The sequence below is a fragment of the Hevea brasiliensis genome, chromosome 7, assembly GCF_030052815.1.
Source record: "Hevea brasiliensis isolate MT/VB/25A 57/8 chromosome 7, ASM3005281v1, whole genome shotgun sequence".
In the NCBI taxonomy this organism is placed as follows: Eukaryota; Viridiplantae; Streptophyta; class Magnoliopsida; order Malpighiales; family Euphorbiaceae; genus Hevea; species Hevea brasiliensis.
In genome coordinates this window covers 20069655-20075939 of record NC_079499.1, presented here as the reverse complement: position 1 = coordinate 20075939, position 6285 = coordinate 20069655, and the positions used below count along the sequence as shown (strand labels likewise).

Below are 6285 nucleotides of genomic sequence, written 5' to 3'. Positions count from 1 at the left end.
TACAATTATTAATTAATTTATCATAATATAATAAAACGAAGACACTGATTAAGACGTATATTAAAATACTAGCATGGAATTTCCACACTCATTTATTATATTTGCATAATCTTAATTTTTAAATATAAAATCAACTATAATTTTCGTTATGCAATATACAATTATCTAGGTATTTTTCCAAAAACTCTGCTTATGGAACTTAAGAAAAATATAGTTAATCCCAAATCTAGATATAAGATGCGGTAGGTCAACAAAAAAATTCAATTATAAATATTAGGACATATTTAACACGTATTGCTTCTGCTACTAATCTCAATTAATTTGAAATTAAAGTTTAATTGTTGTTATTATAAATATTTTTCTAAAATGGATTGAAATATATTCCTGTACTTATTAGAGAAGTTTAATTTAGTCAATTTTTAACTTTTTATTTAATTTAAATTAAAATTTTAATTTAAACTCAAGTTAATTCAAAATTAAGTTTCTTAATTTTTGGACTTAAATCAAGAAATTAAGAAATTTAATCCCAAAATCAAGAAATTAAATTTCTTGATTTTTAATTTAAATAAAAAAAGGAAATTTAGCTATAAATTTTAAGTTTTGAGCTAAATTGAGATTAAATTAAAATTTTTAAACTAAAATGAACAAAAATTAAAAATCAGCTAAATTAAACTTTTCTAATAAATATATATAGATGAAATTGAACATTTTACCAATTTTAATTTTATTCACTAGAAAAATAATTTTTTTTTAATAAATCTGTATAACTCTTAAAAGTATTGGTTTATAAAGCATAACACAGTAATTGAAAAATATTTTTTTTAAAAAAAATCCTACAATTTATATCTTATAAAAAAATTAATATTTGAAATTATGATAAAATTAAAAGGATAAGAAAATTATAAAAATATGAAGAAGTAGATTTTTATTTTGTTTATAAATTTTCACATATAAATAAAATAATAATAATAATAACTCATCTTTATTGCGTTACATGTGCTTCTTGTGATTTTTTAACTAATGATTATTATATTAAATAATCTCAATACATTATAATTTATAGTTTTTTTTTGTTTAATTTAGTTATGATAAGTATTAAGATCTTCATTAATATTATTTATAGTTATGTAAAAAAATTATATCATATGATGAATAAAAACATATTAATTAAATACTACTGAAACAGTGACAGTGAGGCCGTTAATATTTAATCGTTAAAAATAATAGTCATTTAAATAGTTAATATTATCAAATAATAAAATTTCAAAAATAGAAGTACTATACTTTGTCATTGCATAAAACAAGTGGTCTCAATTTAGAAAAGAAAACGTATTGATTCCTCAACAGTTTGCAAAGAATGTGAACCATTTTACTTGTCAGAAGGGAGAGAACATTACAGAAACACCAAAACCTGAGGACACGAACAAACATTAATTTGCGAAGCATTCGGCCGCTGGCAAAAGTGATCAACTCAGGCCATGGAAGTTGAGATTTCATGGCATGATGGGCCCCATAATTATAGAGCATTCAAATCCTAATTGAAAACAGTAGTTGAGATCGAGCCATTCAATTTATGAGAAAGTTCAACATATCCACTTAATTTTAAGAATTCTAAACAATGATTCACAAAAACCACATCACATTATGAGGCTGTTTTAAGAAAAATACGTTTTAAATATATTAGTCATAGAATATTAAAAAATAATTCAAATTTAAAATTAATAATTTTAATTATAAAAATATTAAAATAATAAAATTAATTTTTTAAATTTATTTTTTTTAATCATATTTAATAATTTTTTAAAAAAAATTAATTTTAACTCTTCAATTTTAATGTCAAACAAGCGCTATATCATCACAATTTCTGATGGGGGCATGCTGAGTGGATGCGGTGTTGGCAAAGGAAGATGGCCACTCGCTGATCAACAGCCAATGTGCAACAAATCCAAATAAGTGCACTAGATAAAAGATCCAACAAAAATCCATATTATCTACGTTTATATAAATATAGACTTCACTCAGAATATTTCCCTTATTTATAAATGTGTGGAGTTTAAGAAATTTGATTAAAGGAAAATAAGTTATTGGATAAAGGAAAATAATTTTAAAATAAGGAAAAATGACTTTTCAATTTTAAAATTAAAAGTTATTTTTTTAATCTCACTTTCTCAATTTTTACCATATTTAATTTGGTAAATTTTGTGAATAATAACATAAAATACTAGGCATATGTCAAATACTAGAAAATATTTTTATAAAAAATAATTTTTAAATATAAATTATTTTCTACGAAATAAATGAAATATTCTTTTAGAATAAATCATATACAAGAAAAAAAATCAATTGAATTTTCACACAATCACGTTTGATTTCTAATTTTTTATAATTAACTTTGTTAAATTAAAAAAAATTAAATTCTTTTGAGAATTGAAAAAAAAATCAATTAAATTAAATTTTTATAAAATCTCAGTGGATTAAAGGATTAATAATATTGATCTCTAAAAGATTTTTGAAAAGTGGTTCTTCATTTTATTGGCGCATCTTGGTTTATATTATTAACATGTGGCTTTCTAATATTATTAACATGTTAGTTTCTTTTTTTTCATGTATTAAAGTTATTTAATGAATTATAATTCTTGATTATACTAATATAAATTATGAAAAGATCTTGAATTATATCTCACTTAAATATTTTTATTTTTATTATAATGAGTGTCTTTTTAATTCATTTAAGTAATGAATGAATAATATTTAAAAAAAAAGTAATGAATAAATAAATTTAATTTTATTATAGTTATAAAATGACTTTTAAAATTTAAGCATTGATTTTATAAAAATATAAACTTTTGCATAAATTAGATATTTTTATTTTCATTATAAATATATGTTTAGTTTTGTTTATCATTCTTTAAATATGATTTCTCTTTAAAAAAAATAAACATATAATCGAAATCAAAATATAAGAAATCTAAAAGTTATTATTTTTATTATAGTTTTCATATATGGTAAATTCTTACCTAAACTTTATTTATCATATAAGACACAATAATGTGGGACTTATATATTTAATATGTGAATTTCACCATATATTTTATGCTCTGAGTCCGCAGTAAACTAGTCTAGTGGCAAAAAAATAATCCCATATATATATATGGAAGAAGAAATTAACACTTTACACCTAAACTTCCTTCTATTTCAATTTGATAACTGCAAATTGAATCAAAGTTTATTTCATACAAAATTTCTATCTCATAATCAAATTTTATTACATGGAACAGAAATGGATAGACAATGCTCCTAGATCAGCCAAAATTGAATTTTCATGCAGGGAAAATACTTGAATGACGAATCCGCTCAATGTATTATATCAAATTGATAAATAAATGTCATGCGTGGATGAGTTAACAATCATTCATTTGCTAAATATAAACCAGTGTAATACATTGGGTGTAGCCAAGTCTTTCCCTTAAAAGACTTTACTCTATGGCAAGGTGCTAGCAAAAGCAAAGGAATATGAATATGAACTTCACCATTTTGAATACACTCTCCAGGATGAATATCCTTTACAAATGCCCCAAGCAGAGAGACAAGAATAAGATACTGATTAGAAAATTTGGAAGAAAATCATTCTGAGTGGAATCTGGGATGTATATATTTAGAGAAGTACTATTACTCATTGCATTATATGTTATTGAGTAGTATAGCGTAAGATAGTAGTTGATGTAGTTCACAGGTTGCCACAAATGTAATCAGCTTTCAGAATTCATTCGATCCACGGTGAATTCCAGTTCTGAAGTTCTGCCATTATATGCAAAAGATGTGCTTATTTAGTATGCAAATTTAATACCTTATTGAGAGGCTGAAATGTAAAGATTGTTTTAGACCCTATCTACCACAAATCGAAGACATAATTACATGGGATCAATTTATTTAATAGGTGAGTCCCACCGTATATCTTGTGTCTTGAGTCCACACTGAATTAGATCTAGGCAAAAAAAATCTCTTGCAAGGAAGAGGACTATCTGAAAAATAGAAAATTTTGATCTAAGTTGTCCAATTTTTGTTCTCTTCTACGCATAGTGCACTTGAATATCCAAAAGAAAATATAATGTTTGATTCAATAGTAAGGTTTCGCATATGCGACCGAAAGATCACAAGTTCTAGGCACGGAAACTGCCTCATGACAAAAACATTCTCACCTTATAACGTTCAATAGTAAGCATGTATGTGCACATTCAACAAGTAGAAAGTTCTACCTTATAATTCACCTTGTGTTCTAAGGTAAAGGGGCAAAGATTTGGCAATATGGCCGATCAGAAGTCCTCTGTGACAAGAGGGTCATAATCATACGCTTCACCAGCTTTTACAAATCTACCTTTGACACGTTTTCTAGTATCAGCCCTGGCTTTACGAGAGGCATATCTGATTTGCTTACCAAACCTGCAACATATCAGCCAATTTTGCAAAATCTGTCAGTACCCAGAAGTCGAAAGCCTCTAGAAATGCGTACATTAACCTGAAATGTAATTGGAATTAAAGCACGTTATACATTCGTGTCTTTTTCTTTTCATGGTATCTCATCTTAGCCTTGTCCCTTGCTTGTGGGCAGCTAGTCTCCATGTTCAATCCCCATGGCGATTCACTAGCCAAAAAAACTGGCGATAGTCCACAATCTTGATAATCAGCAGCACTACTTTCACCTGTGATATTGGATAGCGAAAGAGATATGCTTGAATGAACTTGTGCAGTACCAGTGGGAAATCCAAGATTAATACTTCTGTTGCAACTAGGGTTCATAAATAAGGGACTAGTGCTTCCATTCATTGCCTGTATCGCACTAGCTGAACTGACAACTTGTGGCGATTGGAAAGTGATGCAGTCCTGTTGCCCTGATGATGTTACCTGAAAAATAAACAGGTAGCATTGCAGATTATGAACATATAAAAAACATGAATTCAGAAACAATATGAAGTCAGGGATTCAAATAAAGTAATCAGAAATGAGAAGTAATAGTTAAAGCAAATTAAGTACCTCTATAGCATTCTCGACAGGGCCATTATTGGACTCAGTAACTGATAAATTTTTCTCCATTAAAATACAATCCTTTCCTACATCCCTTGGCTGGTATCTGGTGTGACCTTGCGAGCATCCAAATATCTCATCGCCATTTTCAAAGTTCAGTGCAACATAATCCATGTTGATACCTTCACACAGATCTTCAACATCTTGAATTTCAAGATCTTTGAAATTGGAGCAACCCTGAGGCTGGCATACAAGAAATTGGATACGCAATATTTATTACTTACAATTCCAAGAACGGGAAAATTGGAGTGGAACTAATGTTACCTTTGGCATGTTTGACTCCTCCGGCAAGCGAGACTTTTGATCTCTACAATAAAGAATGGAATTCGGATCCTGTGGGATGACAGTAAGCGACGTCCCCAATCCTGAAGGATCATAATTAGTAGTTGTTGCAGGAGGAGAAGCCTCAAGAACAGAAGACCAAATCCTGGAAAATTCTGCCAAAGAAGGTCGACCTGTATAACAAGACAATGCCTGGAGGCGATGCCCCAGGCTTGAACAACCATTTGCATTATTCCAATCACAGGCTTGACAAATAGATAACTTGTCATCTAAACACCGGAGAATCGAAGGCTGCGAGTTGCACTTATCGCAGAGAAGTGAACGAGAATGCCTTAGAGATAAAGAATTGGCAGAATGTACAAATCCATCACACTGCAAGCACAGCCTTGCCGAGTCTGATTTGCAATAAACTATTGCCCTCATCACCTCACAAAACTCACATAACGGTTCCATACTTCCCTTCTACACTTCCTGGACAAAGATTCAGGGATGGAATTTGGCAGATTCAGCGAGGGAATTTGGCTTTATTATCAACCTTAATAATCTCAGAACAGAATTGCTCTAATCCTTCCTTGGAATATCGAGATCTCAGGTGTGAAATGTGGCTTCTGATGCTGACGTGGCGACTTCCTTGGCATTGAACCAACCCTCCGCAATTTCAGCATCTTTCAACTTCTCGGTTAGAATAAGCATAGCAAATTTTTTCCATCAGGCATATTTTTTTTACTACAATTTATAAAAATGATCGTTTGCATGATGCATGTGAAATTCTCTACATCCTCACTCACTCATAAAACTATCTCACTAATAAAATTTTTATTTTTATTTTTTATAATTCAAAGAAAAATTGGTTTTGCACTCAATAAATTGAATTAAATTTTATAAAATTTTAATTTATAACTAGGAATAAATTTCACACGT

The 6285-nt window shown here is 28.6% G+C and overlaps 1 pseudogene; it reads right to left on the bottom strand.

The window, feature by feature from the left end:
- Positions 1-4138: 4138 nt before the first annotated feature.
- On the bottom strand, positions 4139-5964 carry LOC110661503 (putative zinc finger protein CONSTANS-LIKE 11; annotated as a pseudogene).
- Between the last annotated feature and the right edge of the window lie 321 nt (positions 5965-6285).